This window comes from Gnatocerus cornutus, unplaced genomic scaffold (genome assembly GCF_029298725.1).
Source record: "Gnatocerus cornutus isolate USDA-ARS CGAHR unplaced genomic scaffold, icGnaCorn1.1 ctg00000032.1, whole genome shotgun sequence".
NCBI classification, from domain to species: Eukaryota; Metazoa; Arthropoda; class Insecta; order Coleoptera; family Tenebrionidae; genus Gnatocerus; species Gnatocerus cornutus.
In genome coordinates, this window is record NW_028275381.1 from 1014351 (window position 1) to 1034637 (window position 20287).

Sequence of the window (20287 nt, forward strand, 5' to 3'; positions counted from 1 at the left end):
CGAAAATCGGCGAGAAATCGTCGTTTTGCATCGAAATATGCGGTTTTCTCTAAGAATTTTGACGATTTCGTGCAGAGTTCTGCTGTTTTCTTGCAATTGAGCCGTTGAATCTTGGTAAAAAGTCATGATTTTGTAGATTTCGTGCTCTTCTTTGCAAATTCAAGATGGAAAAGAACGAAAATCAGCGAGAAATCGTCGTTTTGCATCGAAATATGCGGTTTTCTCTAAGAATTTTGATGATTTCGTGCAGAATTGTGCTGTTTTCTTGCAATTCAGCCGTTGAATCTTGGTAAAAAGTCATGATTTTGTAGATTTCGTGCTCTTCTTTGCGAATTCATGCCAGAAAACAACGAAAATCGGCGAGAAATCGTCGTTTTGCATCGAAATATGCGGTTTTCTGTAAGAATTTTGATGATTTCGTGCAGAATTCTGCTGTTTTCTTGCAATTCAGCGGTTGAATCTAGGTAAAAAGTCATGATTTTGTAGATTTCGTGCTCTTCTTGGCGAATTCAAGATAGAAAACAACGAAAATCGGCGAGAAATCGTTGTTTTGCATCGAAATATGCAGTTTTCTCTAAGAATTTTGATGATTTCGTGCAGAATACTGCTGTTTTCTTGCAATTCAGCCGTTGAATCGTAGTAAAAAGTCATGATTTTGTAGATTTCGTGCTCTTCTTTGCGAATTCATGCCAGAAAACAACGAAAATCGGCGAGAAATAATCGTTTTGCATCGAAATATGCGGTTTTCTGTAAGAATTTTGATGATTTCGTGCAGAATTCAGCTGTTTTCTTGCAATTCAGCCGTTGAATCTTGGTAAAAAGTCATGATTTTGTAGATTTCGTGCTCTTCTTTGCAAATTTAAGCCAGAAAACCACGAAAATCGGCGAGAAATCGTCGTTTTGCATCGAAATATGCGGTTTTCTCTAAGAATTTTGATGATTTCGTGCAGAATTCTGCTGTTTTCTTGCAATTCAGTCGTTGAATCTTGGTAAAAAGTGATGATTTTGTAGATTTCGTGCTCTTCTTTGCAAATTCAAGCCAGAAAACAACAAAAATCGGCGAGAAATCGTCGTTTTGCATCGAAATATGCGGTTTTCTCTAAGAATTTTGATGATTTCGTGCAGAATTCTGCTGTTTTCTTGCAATTCAGCCGTTGAATCTAGGTAAAAAGTCATGATTTTGTAGATTTCGTGCTCTTCTTGGCCAATTCAAGATAGAAAACAACGAAAATCGGCGAGAAATCGTTGTTTTGCCTCGAAATATGCAGTTTTCTCTAAGAATTTTGATGATTTCGTGCAGAAATCTGCTGTTTTCTTGCAATTCAGCCGTTGAATCTTGGTAAAAAGTCATGATTTTGTAGATTTCGTGCTCTTCTTTGCGAATTCAAGCCAGAAAACAACGAAAATCGGCGAGAAATCGTCGTTTTGCATCGAAATATGCGGTTTTCTCTAAGAATTTTGATGATTTCGTGCAGAATTCTGCTGTTTTCTTGCAATTCAGCCGTTGAATCTTGGTAAAAAGTCATGATTTTGTAGATTTCGTGCTCTTCTTTGCGAATTCATGCCAGAAAACAACGAAAATCGGCGAGAAATCGTCGTTTTGCATCGAAATATGCGGTTTTCTCTAAGAATTTTGATGATTTCGTGCAGAATTCTGCTGTTTTCTTGCAATTCAGCCGTTGAATCTTGGTAAAAAGTGATGATTTTGTAGATTTCGTGCTCTTCTTTGCGAATTCAAGCCAGAAAACAACGAAAATCTGCGAGAAATCGTCGTTTTGAATCGAAATATGCGGTTTTCTGTAAGAATTTTGATGATTTCGTGCAGAATTCTGCTGTTTTCTTGCAATTCAGCCGTTGAATCTTGGTAAAAAGTCATGATTTTGTAGATTTCGTGCTCTTCTTTGCGAATTCAAGCCAGAAAACAACGATAATCGGCGAGAAATAATCGTTTTGCATCGAAATATGCGGTTTTCTGTAAGAATTTTGATGATTTCGTGCAGAATTCTGCTGTTTTCTTGCAATTCAGCCGTTGAATCTTGGTAAAAAGTCATGATTTTGTATATTTCGTGCTCTTCTTCGCGAATTCAAGCCAGAAAACAACGAAAATCGGCGAGAAATCGTCGTTTTGCATCGAAATATGCGGTTTTCTCAAAGAATTTTGATGATTTCGTGCAAAATTCTGCTGTTTTCTTGCAATTCAGCCGTTGAATCTTGGTAAAAAGTGATGATTTTGTAGATTTCGTGCTCTTCTTTGCGAATTCAAGCCAGAAAACAACGAAAATCGGCGAGAAATCGTCGTTTTGCATCGAAATATGTGGTTTTCTCTAAGAATTTTGACGATTTCGTGCAGAATTCTGCTGTTTTCTTGCAATTCAGCCATTGAATCTTGGTAAAAAGTCATGACTTTGTAGATTTCGTGCTCTTCTTTGCGAATTCAAGATAGAAAACAACGAAAATCAGCGAGAAATTGTCGTTTTGCATTGAAATATGCGGTTTTCTCTAAGAATTTTGATGATTTCGTGCAGAATTCTGCTGTTTTCTTGCAATTCGACCGTTGAATCTTGATAAAAAGTCATGATTTTGTAGATTTCGTGCTCTTCTTTGCAAATTCATGCCAGAAAACAACGAAAATCGGCGAGAATTCGTCGTTTTGCATCGAAATATGCGGTTTTCTCTAAGAATTTTGATGATTTCGTGCAGAATTCTGCTGTTTTCTTGCAATTCAGCCGTTGAATCTTGGTAAAAAGTCATGATTTTGTAGATTTCGTGCTCTTCTTTGCGAATTCAAGCCAGAAAACAACGATAATCGGCGAGAAATAATCGTTTTGCATCGAAATATGCGGTTTTCTGTAAGAATTTTGATGATTTCGTGCAGAATTCTGCTGTTTTCTTGCAATTCAGCCGTTGAATCTTGGTAAAAAGTCATGATTTTGTATATTTCGTGCTCTTCTTCGCGAATTCAAGCCAGAAAACAACGAAAATCGGCGAGAAATCGTCGTTTTGCATCGAAATATGCGGTTTTCTCAAAGAATTTTGATGATTTCGTGCAAAATTCTGCTGTTTTCTTGCAATTCAGCCGTTGAATCTTGGTAAAAAGTGATGATTTTGTAGATTTCGTGCTCTTCTTTGCGAATTCAAGCCAGAAAACAACGAAAATCGGCGAGAAATCGTCGTTTTGCATCGAAATATGTGGTTTTCTCTAAGAATTTTGACGATTTCGTGCAGAATTCTGCTGTTTTCTTGCAATTCAGCCATTGAATCTTGGTAAAAAGTCATGACTTTGTAGATTTCGTGCTCTTCTTTGCGAATTCAAGATAGAAAACAACGAAAATCAGCGAGAAATTGTCGTTTTGCATCGAAATATGCGGTTTTCTCTAAGAATTTTGATGATTTCGTGCAGAATTCTGCTGTTTTCTTGCAATTCGACCGTTGAATCTTGATAAAAAGTCATGATTTTGTAGATTTCGTGCTCTTCTTTGCAAATTCATGCCAGAAAACAACGAAAATCGGCGAGAATTCGTCGTTTTGCATCGAAATATGCGGTTTTCTGTAAGAATTTTGATGATTTCGTGCAGAATTCTGCTGTTTTCTTGCAATTCAGCCGTTGAATCTTGGTAAAAAGTGATGATTTTGTAGATTTCGTGCTCTTCTTTGCGAATTCAAGCCAGAAAACAACGAAAATCGGCGAGAAATCGTCGTTTTGCATCAAAATATGCGGTTTTCTCTAAGAATTTTGACGATTTCGTGCAGAATTCTGCTGTTTTCTTGCAATTCAGCCGATGAATCTTGATAAAAAGTCATGATTTTGTAGATTTCGTGCTATTCTTTGCAAATTCATGCCAGAAAACAACGAAAATCGGCGAGAAATCGTCGTTTTGCATCGAAATATGCGGTTTTCTCTAAGAATTTTGATGATTTCGTGCAGAATTCTGCTGTTTTCTTGCAATTCAGCCGTTGAATCTTGGTAAAAAGTGATGATTTTGTAGATTTCGTGCTCTTCTTTGCGAATTCAAGCCAGAAAACAACGAAAATCGGCGAGAAATCGTCGTTCGAAATATGCGGTTTTCTCTAAGAATTTTGATGATTTCGTGCAGAATTGTGCTGTTTTCTTGCAATTCAGCCGTTGAATCTTGGTAAAAAGTCATGATTTTGTAGATTTCGTGCTCTTCTTTGCGAATTCATGCCAGAAAACAACGAAAATCGGCGAGAAATCGTCGTTTTGCATCGAAATATGCGGTTTTCTGTAAGAATTTTGATGATTTCGTGCAGAATTCTGCTGTTTTCTTGCAATTCAGCCGTTGAATCTTGGTAAAAAGTCATGATTTTGTAGATTTCGTGCTCTTCTTTGCGAATTCAAGCCAGAAAACAACGAAAATCGGCGAGAAATCGTCGTTTTGCATCGAAATATGCGGTTTTCTGTAAGAATTTTGATGATTTCGTGCAAAATTCTGCTGTTTTCTTGCAATTCAGCGGTTGAATCTAGGTAAAAAGTCATGATTTTGTAGATTTCGTGCTCTTCTTGGCGAATTCAAGATAGAAAACAACGAAAATCGGCGAGAAATCGTTGTTTTGCATCGAAATATGCAGTTTTCTCTAAGAATTTTGATGATTTCGTGCAGAATACTGCTGTTTTCTTGCAATTCAGCCGTTGAATGGTAGTAAAAAGTCATGATTTTGTAGATTTCGTGCTCTTCTTTGCGAATTCATGCCAGAAAACAACGAAAATCGGCGAGAAATAATCGTTTTGCATCGAAATATGCGGTTTTCTGTAAGAATTTTGATGATTTCGTGCAGAATTCAGCTGTTTTCTTGCAATTCAGCCGTTGAATCTTGGTAAAAAGTCATGATTTTGTAGATTTCGTGCTCTTCTTTGCAAATTTAAGCCAGAAAACCACGAAAATCGGCGAGAAATCGTCGTTTTGCATCGAAATATGCGGTTTTCTCTAAGAATTTTGATGATTTCGTGCAGAATTCTGCTGTTTTCTTGCAATACAGTCGTTGAATCTTGGTAAAAAGTGATGATTTTGTAGATTTCGTGCTCTTCTTTGCAAATTCAAGCCAGAAAACAACAAAAATCGGCGAGAAATCGTCGTTTTGCATCGAAATATGCGGTTTTCTCTAAGAATTTTGATGATTTCGTGCAGAATTCTGCTGTTTTCTTGCAATTCAGCCGTTGAATCTAGGTAAAAAGTCATGATTTTGTAGATTTCGTGCTCTTCTTGGCCAATTCAAGATAGAAAACAACGAAAATCGGCGAGAAATCGTTGTTTTGCCTCGAAATATGCAGTTTTCTCTAAGAATTTTGATGATTTCATGCAGAAATCTGCTGTTTTCTTGCAATTCAGCCGTTGAATCTTGGTAAAAAGTCATGATTTTGTAGATTTCGTGCTCTTCTTTGCGAATTCAAGATAGAAAACAACGAAAATCAGCGAGAAATCGTCGTTTTGCATCGAAATATGCGGTTTTCTCTAAGAATTTTGATGATTTCGTGCAGATTTCTGCTGTTTTCTTGCAATTCAGCCGTTGAATCTTGGAAAAAAGTCATGATTTTGTAGATTTCGTGCTCTTCTTTGCAAATTCATGCCAGAAAACAACGAAAATCGGCGAGAAATCGTCGTTTTGCATCGAAATATGCGGTTTTCTGTAAGAATTTTGATGATTTCGTGCAGAATTCTGCTGTTTTCTTGTAATTCAGCCGTTGAATCTTGGTAAAAAGTCATGATTTTGTAGATTTCGTGCTCTTCTTTGCGAATTCAAGCCAGAAAACAACGAAAATCGGCGAGAAATCGTCGTTTTGCATCGAAATATGCGGTTTTCTCTAAGAATTTTGATGATTTCGTGCAGAATTCTGCTGTTTTCTTGCAATTCAGCCGTTGAATCTTGGTAAAAGGTCATGATTTTGTAGATTTCGTGCTCTTCTTTGCGAATTCATGCCAGAAAACAACGAAAATCGGCGAGAAATCGTCGTTTTGCATCGAAATATGCGGTTTTCTCTAAGAATTTTGATGATTTCGTGCAGAATTCTGCTGTTTTCTTGCAATTCAGCCGTTGAATCTTGGTAAAAAGTGATGATTTTGTAGATTTCGTGCTCTTCTTTGCGAATTCAAGCCAGAAAACAACGAAAATCGGCGAGAAATCGTCGTTTTGCATCGAAATATGTGGTTTTCTCTAAGAATTTTGACGATTTCGTGCAGAATTCTGCTGTTTTCTTGCAATTCAGCCATTGAATCTTGGTAAAAAGTCATGACTTTGTAGATTTCGTGCTCTTCTTTGCGAATTCAAGATAGAAAACAACGAAAATCAGCGAGAAATTGTCGTTTTGCATCGAAATATGCGGTTTTCTCTAAGAATTTTGATGATTTCGTGCAGAATTCTGCTGTTTTCTTGCAATTCGACCGTTGAATCTTGATAAAAAGTCATGATTTTGTAGATTTCGTGCTCTTCTTTGCAAATTCATGCCAGAAAACAACGAAAATCGGCGAGAATTCGTCGTTTTGCATCGAAATATGCGGTTTTCTGTAAGAATTTTGATGATTTCGTGCAGAATTCTGCTGTTTTCTTGCAATTCAGCCGTTGAATCTTGGTAAAAAGTGATGATTTTGTAGATTTCGTGCTCTTCTTTGCGAATTCAAGCCAGAAAACAACGAAAATCGGCGAGAAATCGTCGTTTTGCATCAAAATATGCGGTTTTCTCTAAGAATTTTGACGATTTCGTGCAGAATTCTGCTGTTTTCTTGCAATTCAGCCGATGAATCTTGATAAAAAGTCATGATTTTGTAGATTTCGTGCTATTCTTTGCAAATTCATGCCAGAAAACAACGAAAATCGGCGAGAAATCGTCGTTTTGCATCGAAATATGCGGTTTTCTCTAAGAATTTTGATGATTTCGTGCAGAATTCTGCTGTTTTCTTGCAATTCAGCCGTTGAATCTTGGTAAAAAGTGATGATTTTGTAGATTTCGTGCTCTTCTTTGCGAATTCAAGCCAGAAAACAACGAAAATCGGCGAGAAATCGTCGTTCGAAATATGCGGTTTTCTCTAAGAATTTTGATGATTTCGTGCAGAATTGTGCTGTTTTCTTGCAATTCAGCCGTTGAATCTTGGTAAAAAGTCATGATTTTGTAGATTTCGTGCTCTTCTTTGCGAATTCATGCCAGAAAACAACGAAAATCGGCGAGAAATCGTCGTTTTGCATCGAAATATGCGGTTTTCTGTAAGAATTTTGATGATTTCGTGCAGAATTCTGCTGTTTTCTTGCAATTCAGCCGTTGAATCTTGGTAAAAAGTCATGATTTTGTAGATTTCGTGCTCTTCTTTGCGAATTCAAGCCAGAAAACAACGAAAATCGGCGAGAAATCGTCGTTTTGCATCGAAATATGCGGTTTTCTGTAAGAATTTTGATGATTTCGTGCAAAATTCTGCTGTTTTCTTGCAATTCAGCGGTTGAATCTAGGTAAAAAGTCATGATTTTGTAGATTTCGTGCTCTTCTTGGCGAATTCAAGATAGAAAACAACGAAAATCGGCGAGAAATCGTTGTTTTGCATCGAAATATGCAGTTTTCTCTAAGAATTTTGATGATTTCGTGCAGAATACTGCTGTTTTCTTGCAATTCAGCCGTTGAATGGTAGTAAAAAGTCATGATTTTGTAGATTTCGTGCTCTTCTTTGCGAATTCATGCCAGAAAACAACGAAAATCGGCGAGAAATAATCGTTTTGCATCGAAATATGCGGTTTTCTGTAAGAATTTTGATGATTTCGTGCAGAATTCAGCTGTTTTCTTGCAATTCAGCCGTTGAATCTTGGTAAAAAGTCATGATTTTGTAGATTTCGTGCTCTTCTTTGCAAATTTAAGCCAGAAAACCACGAAAATCGGCGAGAAATCGTCGTTTTGCATCGAAATATGCGGTTTTCTCTAAGAATTTTGATGATTTCGTGCAGAATTCTGCTGTTTTCTTGCAATTCAGTCGTTGAATCTTGGTAAAAAGTGATGATTTTGTAGATTTCGTGCTCTTCTTTGCAAATTCAAGCCAGAAAACAACAAAAATCGGCGAGAAATCGTCGTTTTGCATCGAAATATGCGGTTTTCTCTAAGAATTTTGATGATTTCGTGCAGAATTCTGCTGTTTTCTTGCAATTCAGCCGTTGAATCTAGGTAAAAAGTCATGATTTTGTAGATTTCGTGCTCTTCTTGGCCAATTCAAGATAGAAAACAACGAAAATCGGCGAGAAATCGTTGTTTTGCCTCGAAATATGCAGTTTTCTCTAAGAATTTTGATGATTTCGTGCAGAAATCTGCTGTTTTCTTGCAATTCAGCCGTTGAATCTTGGTAAAAAGTCATGATTTTGTAGATTTCGTGCTCTTCTTTGCGAATTCAAGATAGAAAACAACGAAAATCAGCGAGAAATCGTCGTTTTGCATCGAAATATGCGGTTTTCTCTAAGAATTTTGATGATTTCGTGCAGATTTCTGCTGTTTTCTTGCAATTCAGCCGTTGAATCTTGGAAAAAAGTCATGATTTTGTAGATTTCGTGCTCTTCTTTGCAAATTCATGCCAGAAAACAACGAAAATCGGCGAGAAATCGTCGTTTTGCATCGAAATATGCGGTTTTCTGTAAGAATTTTGATGATTTCGTGCAGAATTCTGCTGTTTTCTTGTAATTCAGCCGTTGAATCTTGGTAAAAAGTCATGATTTTGTAGATTTCGTGCTCTTCTTTGCGAATTCAAGCCAGAAAACAACGAAAATCGGCGAGAAATCGTCGTTTTGCATCGAAATATGCGGTTTTCTCTAAGAATTTTGATGATTTCGTGCAGAATTCTGCTGTTTTCTTGCAATTCAGCCGTTGAATCTTGGTAAAAAGTCATGATTTTGTAGATTTCGTGCTCTTCTTTGCGAATTCATGCCAGAAAACAACGAAAATCGGCGAGAAATCGTCGTTTTGCATCGAAATATGCGGTTTTCTCTAAGAATTTTGATGATTTCGTGCAGAATTCTGCTGTTTTCTTGCAATTCAGCCGTTGAATCTTGGTAAAAAGTGATGATTTTGTAGATTTCGTGCTCTTCTTTGCGAATTCAAGCCAGAAAACAACGAAAATCTGCGAGAAATCGTCGTTTTGAATCGAAATATGCGGTTTTCTGTAAGAATTTTGATGATTTCGTGCAGAATTCTGCTGTTTTCTTGCAATTCAGTCGTTGAATCTTGGTAAAAAGTCATGATTTTGTAGATTTCGTGCTCTTCTTTGCAAATTCAAGCCAGAAAACAACAAAAATCGGCGAGAAATCGTCGTTTTGCATCGAAATATGCGGTTTTCTCTAAGAATTTTGATGATTTCGTGCAGAATTCTGCTGTTTTCTTGCAATTCAGCCGTTGAATCTAGGTAAAAAGTCATGATTTTGTAGATTTCGTGCTCTTCTTGGCCAATTCAAGATAGAAAACAACGAAAATCGGCGAGAAATCGTTGTTTTGCCTCGAAATATGCAGTTTTCTCTAAGAATTTTGATGATTTCGTGCAGAAATCTGCTGTTTTCTTGCAATTCAGCCGTTGAATCTTGGTAAAAAGTCATGATTTTGTAGATTTCGTGCTCTTCTTTGCGAATTCAAGATAGAAAACAACGAAAATCAGCGAGAAATCGTCGTTTTGCATCGAAATATGCGGTTTTCTCTAAGAATTTTGATGATTTCGTGCAGATTTCTGCTGTTTTCTTGCAATTCAGCCGTTGAATCTTGGAAAAAAGTCATGATTTTGTAGATTTCGTGCTCTTCTTTGCAAATTCATGCCAGAAAACAACGAAAATCGGCGAGAAATCGTCGTTTTGCATCGAAATATGCGGTTTTCTGTAAGAATTTTGATGATTTCGTGCAGAATTCTGCTGTTTTCTTGTAATTCAGCCGTTGAATCTTGGTAAAAAGTCATGATTTTGTAGATTTCGTGCTCTTCTTTGCGAATTCAAGCCAGAAAACAACGAAAATCGGCGAGAAATCGTCGTTTTGCATCGAAATATGCGGTTTTCTCTAAGAATTTTGATGATTTCGTGCAGAATTCTGCTGTTTTCTTGCAATTCAGCCGTTGAATCTTGGTAAAAAGTCATGATTTTGTAGATTTCGTGCTCTTCTTTGCGAATTCATGCCAGAAAACAACGAAAATCGGCGAGAAATCGTCGTTTTGCATCGAAATATGCGGTTTTCTCTAAGAATTTTGATGATTTCGTGCAGAATTCTGCTGTTTTCTTGCAATTCAGCCGTTGAATCTTGGTAAAAAGTGATGATTTTGTAGATTTCGTGCTCTTCTTTGCGAATTCAAGCCAGAAAACAACGAAAATCTGCGAGAAATCGTCGTTTTGAATCGAAATATGCGGTTTTCTGTAAGAATTTTGATGATTTCGTGCAGAATTCTGCTGTTTTCTTGCAATTCAGTCGTTGAATCTTGGTAAAAAGTCATGATTTTGTAGATTTCGTGCTCTTCTTTGCGAATTCAAGCCAGAAAACAACGATAATCGGCGAGAAATAATCGTTTTGCATCGAAATATGCGGTTTTCTGTAAGAATTTTGATGATTTCGTGCAGAATTCTGCTGTTTTCTTGCAATTCAGCCGTTGAATCTTGGTAAAAAGTCATGATTTTGTATATTTCGTGCTCTTCTTCGCGAATTCAAGCCAGAAAACAACGAAAATCGGCGAGAAATCGTCGTTTTGCATCGAAATATGCGGTTTTCTCAAAGAATTTTGATGATTTCGTGCAAAATTCTGCTGTTTTCTTGCAATTCAGCCGTTGAATCTTGGTAAAAAGTGATGATTTTGTAGATTTCGTGCTCTTCTTTGCGAATTCAAGCCAGAAAACAACGAAAATCGGCGAGAAATCGTCGTTTTGCATCGAAATATGTGGTTTTCTCTAAGAATTTTGACGATTTCGTGCAGAATTCTGCTGTTTTCTTGCAATTCAGCCATTGAATCTTGGTAAAAAGTCATGACTTTGTAGATTTCGTGCTCTTCTTTGCGAATTCAAGATAGAAAACAACGAAAATCAGCGAGAAATTGTCGTTTTGCATCGAAATATGCGGTTTTCTCTAAGAATTTTGATGATTTCGTGCAGAATTCTGCTGTTTTCTTGCAATTCGACCGTTGAATCTTGATAAAAAGTCATGATTTTGTAGATTTCGTGCTCTTCTTTGCAAATTCATGCCAGAAAACAACGAAAATCGGCGAGAATTCGTCGTTTTGCATCGAAATATGCGGTTTTCTGTAAGAATTTTGATGATTTCGTGCAGAATTCTGCTGTTTTCTTGCAATTCAGCCGTTGAATCTTGGTAAAAAGTGATGATTTTGTAGATTTCGTGCTCTTCTTTGCGAATTCAAGCCAGAAAACAACGAAAATCGGCGAGAAATCGTCGTTTTGCATCAAAATATGCGGTTTTCTCTAAGAATTTTGACGATTTCGTGCAGAATTCTGCTGTTTTCTTGCAATTCAGCCGATGAATCTTGATAAAAAGTCATGATTTTGTAGATTTCGTGCTATTCTTTGCAAATTCATGCCAGAAAACAACGAAAATCGGCGAGAAATCGTCGTTTTGCATCGAAATATGCGGTTTTCTCTAAGAATTTTGATGATTTCGTGCAGAATTCTGCTGTTTTCTTGCAATTCAGCCGTTGAATCTTGGTAAAAAGTGATGATTTTGTAGATTTCGTGCTCTTCTTTGCGAATTCAAGCCAGAAAACAACGAAAATCGGCGAGAAATCGTCGTTTTGCATCGAAATATGCGGTTTTCTCTAAGAATTTTGACGATTTCGTGCAGAGTTCTGCTGTTTTCTTGCAATTGAGCCGTTGAATCTTGGTAAAAAGTCATGATTTTGTAGATTTCGTGCTCTTCTTTGCAAATTCAAGATGGAAAAGAACGAAAATCAGCGAGAAATCGTCGTTTTGCATCGAAATATGCGGTTTTCTCTAAGAATTTTGATGATTTCGTGCAGAATTCTGCTGTTTTCTTGCAATTCAGCCGTTGAATCTTGGTAAAAAGTCATGATTTTGTAGATTTCGTGCTCTTCTTTGCAAATTTAAGCCAGAAAACCACGAAAATCGGCGAGAAATCGTCGTTTTGCATCGAAATATGCGGTTTTCTCTAAGAATTTTGATGATTTCGTGCAGAATTCTGCTGTTTTCTTGCAATTCAGTCGTTGAATCTTGGTAAAAAGTGATGATTTTGTAGATTTCGTGCTCTTCTTTGCAAATTCAAGCCAGAAAACAACAAAAATCGGCGAGAAATCGTCGTTTTGCATCGAAATATGCGGTTTTCTCTAAGAATTTTGATGATTTCGTGCAGAATTCTGCTGTTTTCTTGCAATTCAGCCGTTGAATCTAGGTAAAAAGTCATGATTTTGTAGATTTCGTGCTCTTCTTGGCCAATTCAAGATAGAAAACAACAAAAATCGGCGAGAAATCGTTGTTTTGCCTCGAAATATGCAGTTTTCTCTAAGAATTTTGATGATTTCGTGCAGAAATCTGCTGTTTTCTTGCAATTCAGCCGTTGAATCTTGGTAAAAAGTTATGATTTTGTAGATTTCGTGCTCTTCTTTGCGAATTCAAGATAGAAAACAACGAAAATCAGCGAGAAATCGTCGTTTTGCATCGAAATATGCGGTTTTCTCTAAGAATTTTGATGATTTCGTGCAGATTTCTGCTGTTTTCTTGCAATTCAGCCGTTGAATCTTGGAAAAAAGTCATGATTTTGTAGATTTCGTGCTCTTCTTTGCAAATTCATGCCAGAAAACAACGAAAATCGGCGAGAAATCGTCGTTTTGCATCGAAATATGCGGTTTTCTGTAAGAATTTTGATGATTTCGTGCAGAATTCTGCTGTTTTCTTGTAATTCAGCCGTTGAATCTTGGTAAAAAGTCATGATTTTGTAGATTTCGTGCTCTTCTTTGCGAATTCAAGCCAGAAAACAACGAAAATCGGCGAGAAATCGTCGTTTTGCATCGAAATATGCGGTTTTCTCTAAGAATTTTGATGATTTCGTGCAGAATTCTGCTGTTTTCTTGCAATTCAGCCGTTGAATCTTGGTAAAAAGTCATGATTTTGTAGATTTCGTGCTCTTCTTTGCGAATTCATGCCAGAAAACAACGAAAATCGGCGAGAAATCGTCGTTTTGCATCGAAATATGCGGTTTTCTGTAAGAATTGTGATGATTTCGTGCAGAATTCTGCTGTTTTCTTGCAATTCAGCCGTTGAATCTTGGTAAAAAGTCATGATTTTGTAGATTTCGTGCTCTTCTTTGCGAATTCAAGCCAGAAAACAACGAAAATCGGCGAGAAATCGTCGTTTTGCATCGAAATATGCGGTTTTCTGTAAGAATTTTGATGATTTCATGCAGAATTCTGCTGTTTTCTTGCAATTCAGGCCGTTGAATCTTGGTAAAAAGTAATGATTTTGTAGATTTCGTGCTCTTCTTTGCGAATTCAAGCCAGAAAACATCGAAAATCGGCGAGAAATCGTCGTTTTGCATCGAAATATGCGGTTTTCTCTAAGAATTTTGATGATTTCGTGCAGAATTCTGCTGTTTTCTTGCAATTCAGCCGTTGAATCTAGGTAAAAAGTCATGATTTTGTAGATTTCGTGCTCTTCTTGGCGAATTCAAGATAGAAAACAACGAAAATCGGCGAGAAATCGTTGTTTTGCATCGAAATATGCAGTTTTCTCTAAGAATTTTGATGATTTCGTGCAGAATTCTGCTGTTTTCTTGCAATTCAGCCGTTGAATCTTGGTAAAAAGTCATTATTTTGTAGATTCCGTGCTCTTCTTTGCGAATTCAAGATAGAAAACAACGAAAATCAGCGAGAAATCGTCGTTTTGCATCGAAATATGCGGTTTTCTCTAAGAATTTTGATGATTTCGTGCAGAATTCTGCTGTTTTCTTGCAATTCAGCCGTTGAATCTTGGTAAAAAGTGATGATTTTGTAGATTTCGTGCTCTTCTTTGCGAATTCAAGATAGAAAACAACGAAAATCAGCGAGAAATCGTCGTTTTGCATCGAAATATGCGGTTTTCTCTAAGAATTTTGATGATTTCGAGCAGAATTCTGCTGTTTTCTTGCAATTCAGCCGTTGAATCTTGGTAAAAAGTCATGATTTTGTAGATTTCGTGCTCTTCTTTGCGAATTCAAGCCAGAAAACCACGAAAATCGGCGAGAAATCGTCGTTTTGCATCGAAATATGCGGTTTTCTCTAAGAATTTTGATGATTTCGTGCAGAATTCTGCTGTTTTCTTGGAATTCAGCCGTTGAATCTTGGTAAAAAGTGATGATTTTGTAGATTTCGTGCTCTTCTTTGCGAATTCAAGCCAGAAAACAACGAAAATCGGCGAGAAATCGTCGTTTTGCATCGAAATATGCGGTTTTCTCTAAGAACTTTGACGATTTCGTGCAGAATTCTGCTGTTTTCTTGCAATTCAGCCGTTGAATCTTGGTAAAAAGTCATGATTTTGTAGATTTCGTGCTCTTCTTTGCGAATTCAAGATAGAAAACAACGAAAATCAGCGAGAAATCGTCGTTTTGCATCGAAATATGCGGTTTTCTCTAAGAGTTTTGATGATTTCGTGCAGAATTCTGCTGTTTTCTTGCAATTCAACCGTTGAATCTTGGTAAAAAGTCATGATTTTGTAGATTGCGTGCTCTTCTTTGCGAATTCATGCCAGAAAACAACGAAAATCGGCGAGAAATCATCGTTTTGCATCGAAATATGCGGTTTTCTGTAAGAATTTTGATGATTTCGTGCAGAATTCTGCTGTTTTCTTGCAATTCAGCCGTTGAATCTTGGTCAAAAGTCATGATTTTTTAGATTTCGTGCTCTTCTTTGCGAATTCAAGCCAGAAAACAACGAAAATCGGCGAGAAATCGTCGTTTTGCATCGAAATATGCGGTTTTCTGTAAGAATTTTGATGATTTCGTGCAGAATTCTGCTGTTTTCTTGCAATTCAGCCGTTGAATCTAGGTAAAAAGTCATGATTTTGTAGATTTCGTGCTCTTCTTGGCGAATTCAAGATAGAAAACAACGAAAATCGGCGAGAAATCGTTGTTTTGCATCGAAATATGCAGTTTTCTCTAAGAATTTTGATGATTTCGTGCAGAATTCTGCTGTTCTCTTGCAATTCAGCCGTTGAATCTTGGTAAAAAGTCATGATTTTGTAGATTTCGTGCTCTTCTTTGCAAATTCAAGCCAGAAAACAACAAAAATCGGCGAGAAATCGTCGTTTTGCATCGAAATATGCGGTTTTCTCTAAGAATTTTGATGATTTCGTGCAGAATTCTGCTGTTTTCTTGCAATTCAGCCGTTGAATCTAGGTAAAAAGTCATGATTTTGTAGATTTCGTGCTCTTCTTGGCCAATTCAAGATAGAAAACAACGAAAATCGGCGAGAAATCGTTGTTTTGCCTCGAAATATGCAGTTTTCTCTAAGAATTTTGATGATTTCGTGCAGAAATCTGCTGTTTTCTTGCAATTCAGCCGTTGAATCTTGGTAAAAAGTCTTGATTTTGTAGATTTCGTGCTCTTCTTTGCGAATTCAAGATAGAAAACAACGAAAATCGGCGAGAAATCGTCGTTTTGCATCGAAATATGCGGTTTTCTCTAAGAATTTTGACGATTTCGTGCAGAATTCTGCTGTTTTCTTGCAATTCAACCGTTGAATCTTGGTAAAAAGTGATGATTTTGTAGATTTCGTGCTCTTCTTTGCGAATTCAAGATAGAAAACAACGAAAATCAGCGAGAAATCGTCGTTTTGCATCGAAATATGCGGTTTTCTCTAAGAATTTTGATGATTTCGTGCAGAATTCTGCTGTTTTCTTGCAATTCAACCGTTGAATCTTGGTAAAAAGTGATGATTTTGTAGATTTCGTGCTCTTCTTTGCAAATTCATGCCAGAAAACAACGAAAATCGGCGAGAAATCGTCGTTTTGCATCGAAATATGCTGTTTTCTGTAAGAATCTTGATGATTTCGTGCAGAATTCTGCTGTTTTCTTGCAATTCAGCCGTTGAATCTTGGTAAAAAGTCATGATTTTGTAGATTTCGTGCTCTTCTTTGCGAATTCAAGCCAGAAAACAACGAAAATCGGCGAGAAATCGTCGTTTTGCATCGAAATATGCGGTTTTCTCTAAGAATTTTGACGATTTCGTGCAGAATTCTGCTGTTTTCTTGCAATTCAGCCGTTGAATCTTGGTAAAAAGTCATGATTTTGTAGATTTCGTGCTCTTCTTTGCGAATTCATGCCAGAAAACAACGAAAATCGGCGAGAAATCGTCGTTTTGCATCGAAAAATGCGGTTTTCTGTAAGAATTTTGATGATTTCGTGCAGAATTCTGCTGTTTTCTTGCAATTCAGCCGTTGAATCTTGGTAAAAAGTCATGATTTTGTAGATTCCGTGCTCTTCTTTGCAAATTCAAGATAGAAAACAACGAAAATCAGCGAGAAATCGTCGTTTTCCATCGAAATATGCGGTTTTCTCTAAGAATTTTGATGATTTCGTGCAGAATTCTGCTGTTTTCTTGCAATTCAGCTGTTGAATCTTGGTAAAAAGTGATGATTTTGTAGATTTCGTGCTCTTCTTTGCGAATTCAAGCCAGAAAACAACGAAAATCGGCGAGAAATCGTCGTTTTGCATCGAAATATGCGGTTTTCTCTAAGAATTTTGATGATTTCGTGCAGAATTCTGCTGTTTTCTTGCAATTCAGCCATTGAATCTTGGTAAAAAGTGATGATCCTGTAGATTTCGTGCTCTTCTTTGCGAATTCAAGCCAGAAAACAACGAAAATCGGCGAGAAATCGTCGTTTTGCATATCAAATATGCAGTTTTCTGTAAGAATTTTGATGATTTCGTGCAGAATTCTGCTGTTTTCTTGAAATTCAGCCGTTGAATCTTGGTAAAAGTCATGATTTTGTAGATTTCGTGCTCTTCTTTGCGAATTTAAGCCAGAAAATAACGAAAATCGGCGAGAAAACGTCGTTTTGCATCGAAATATGCGGTTTTCTGTAAGAATTTTGATGATTTCGTGCAGAATTCTGCTGTTTTCTTGCAATTCAACCGTTGAATCTTGGTAAAAAGTCATGATTTTGTAGATTTCGTGCTCTTTTTTGCGAATTCAAGCCAGAAAACAACGAAAATCGGCGAGAAATCGTCGTTTTGCATCGAAATATGCGGTTTTCTGTAAGAATTTTGATGATTTCGTGCAGAATTCTGCTGTTTTCTTGAAATTCAGCCGTTGAATCTTGGTAAAAAGTCATGATTTTGTAGATTTCGTGCTCTTCTTTGCGAATTCAAGCCAGAAAATAACGAAAATCGGCGAGAAAACGTCGTTTTGCATCGAAATATGCGGTTTTCTGTAAGAATTTTGATGATTTCGTGCAGAATTCTGCTGTTTTCTTGCAATTCAGCCGTTGAATCTTGGCAAAAAGTCATGATTTTGTAGATTTCGTGCTCTTCTTTGCGAATTCAAGCCAGAAAACAACGAAAATCGGCGAGAAATAATCATTTTGCATCGAAAAATGCGGTTTTCTCTAAGAATTTTGATGATTTCGTGCAGAATTCTGCTGTTTTCTTGCAATTCAGCCGTTGAATCTTGGTAAAAAGTGATGATTTTGTAGATTCCTTCTCTTCTTTGCGAATTCAAGCCAGAAAACAACGAAAATCGGCGAGAAATCGTCGTTTTGCATCGAAATATGCGGTTTTCTCTAAGAATTTTGACGATTTCGTGCAGAATTCTGCTGTTTTCTTGCAATTCAGCCGTTGAATCTTGGTAAAAAGTCATGATTTTGTAGATTCCGTGCTCTTCTTTGCGAATTCAAGATAGAAAACAACGAAAATCAGCTAGAAATCGTCGTTTTGCATCGAAACATGCGGTTTTCTCTAAGAATTTTGATGATTTCGTGCAGAATTCTGCTGTTTTCTTGCAATTCAGCCGTTGAATCTTGGTAAAAAGTGATGATTTTGTAGATTTCGTGCTCTTCTTTGCGAATTCAAGCCAGAAAACAACGAAAATCGGCGAGAAATCGTCGTTTTGCATCGAAATATGCGGTTTTCTCTAAGAATTTTGATGATTTCGTGCAGAATTCTGCTGTTTTCTTGCAAATGAGCCGTTGAATCTTGGTAAAAAGTCATGATTTTGTAGATTTCGTGCTCTTCTTTGCGAATTCAAGCCAGAAAACCACGAAAATCGGCGAGATATCGTCGTTTTGCATCGAAATATGCGGTTTTCTCTAAGAATTTTGATGATTTCGTGCAGAATTCTGCTGTTTTCTTGCAATTCAGCCGTTGAATCTTGGTAAAAAGTGATGATTTTGTAGATTTCGTGCTCTTCTTTGCGAATTCAAGCCAGAAAACAACGAAAATCGGCGAGAAATCATCGTTTTGCATCGAAATATGCGGTTTTCTCTAAGAATTTTGACGATTTCGTGCAGAATTCTGCTGTTTTCTTGCAATTCAGCCGTTGAATCTTGGTAAAAAGTCATGATTTTGTAGATTTCGTGCTCTTCTTTGCGAATTCAAGATAGAAAACAACGAAAATCGGCGAGAAATCATCGTTTTGCATCGAAATATGCGGTTTTCTGTAAGAATTTTGATGATTTCGTGCAGAATTCTGCTGTTTTATTGCAATTCAGCCGTTGAATCTTGGTAAAAAGTCATGATTTTGTAGATTTCGTGCTCTTCTTTGCGAATTCAAGCCAGAAAACAACGAAAATTGGCGAGAAATCGTCGTTTTGCATCGAAATATGCGGTTTTCTGTAAGAATTTTGATGATTTCGTGCAGAATTCTGCTGTTTTCTTGCAATTCAGCCGTTGAATCTAGGTAAAAAGTCATGATTTTGTAGATTTCGTGCTCTTCTTGGCGAATTCAAGATAGAAAACAACGAAAATCGGCGAGAAATCGTTGTTTTGCATCGAAATATGCAGTTTTCTCTAAGAATTTTGATGATTTCGTGCAGAATTCTGCTGTTTTCTTGCAATTCAGCCGTTGAATCTTGGTAAAAAGTGATGATTTTGTAGATTTCGTGCTCTTCTTTGCGAATTCAAGCCAGAAAACAACGATAATCGGCGAGAAATCGTCGTTTTGCATCGAAATATGCGATTTTCTATAAGAATTTTGACTATTTCGTGCAGAATTCTGCTGTTTTCTTGCAATTCAGCCGTTGAATCTTGGTAAAAAGTCATGATTTTGTAGATTTCGTGCTCTTCTTTGCGAATTCAAGATAGAAAACAACGAAAATCAGCGAGAAATCGTCGTTTTGCATCGAAATATGCGGTTTTCTCTAAGAATTTTGATGATTTCGTGCAGAATTCTGCTGTTTTCTTGCAATTCAACCGTTGAATCTTGGTAAAAAGTCATGATTTTGTAGATTTCGTGCTCTTCTTTGCGAATTCATGCCAGAAAACAACGAAAATCGGCGAGAAATCATCGTTTTGCATCGAAATATGCGATTTTCTGTAAGAATTTTGATGATTTCGTGCAGAATTCTGCTGTTTTCTTGCAATTCAGCTGTTGAGTCTAGGTAAAAAATCATGATTTTGTAGATTTCGTGCTCTTCTTGGCGAATTCAAGATAGAAAACAACGAAAATCGGCGAGAAATCGTCGTTTTGCATCGAAAAATGCAGTTTTCTGTAAGAATTTTGATGATTTCGTGCAGAATTCTGCTGTTTTCTTGCAATTCAGCCGTTGAATCTTGGTAAAAAGTCATGATTTTGTAGATTTCGTGCTCTTTTTTGCGAATTCAAGCCAGAAAACAACGAAAATCGGCGAGAAATCGTCGTTTTGCATCGAAATATGCGGTTTTATGTAAGAATTTTGATGATTTCGTGCAAAATTCTGGTGTTTTCTTGCAATTCAGCCGTAGAATCTTGGTAAAAAGTGATGATTTTGTAGATTTCGTGCTCTTCTTTGCGAATTCAAGCCAGAAAACAACGAAAATCGGCGAGAAATCATCGTTTTGCATCGAAATATGCGGTTTTCTGTAAGAATTTTGATGATTTCCTGCAGAATTCTGCTGTTTTCTTGCAATTCAGCCGTTGAATCTTGGTAAAAAGTCATGATTTTGTAGATTTCGTGCTCTTCTTTGCGAATTCATGCCAGAAAACAACGAAAATCGGCGAGAAATCGTCGTTTTGCATCGAAAAATGCAGTTTTCTGTAAGAATTTTGATGATTTCGTGCAGAATTCTGCTGTTTTCTTGCAATTCAACCGTTGAATCTTGGTAAAAAGTCATGATTTTGTAGATTTATTATTATTATTATTATTATTATTAAAATTGGAT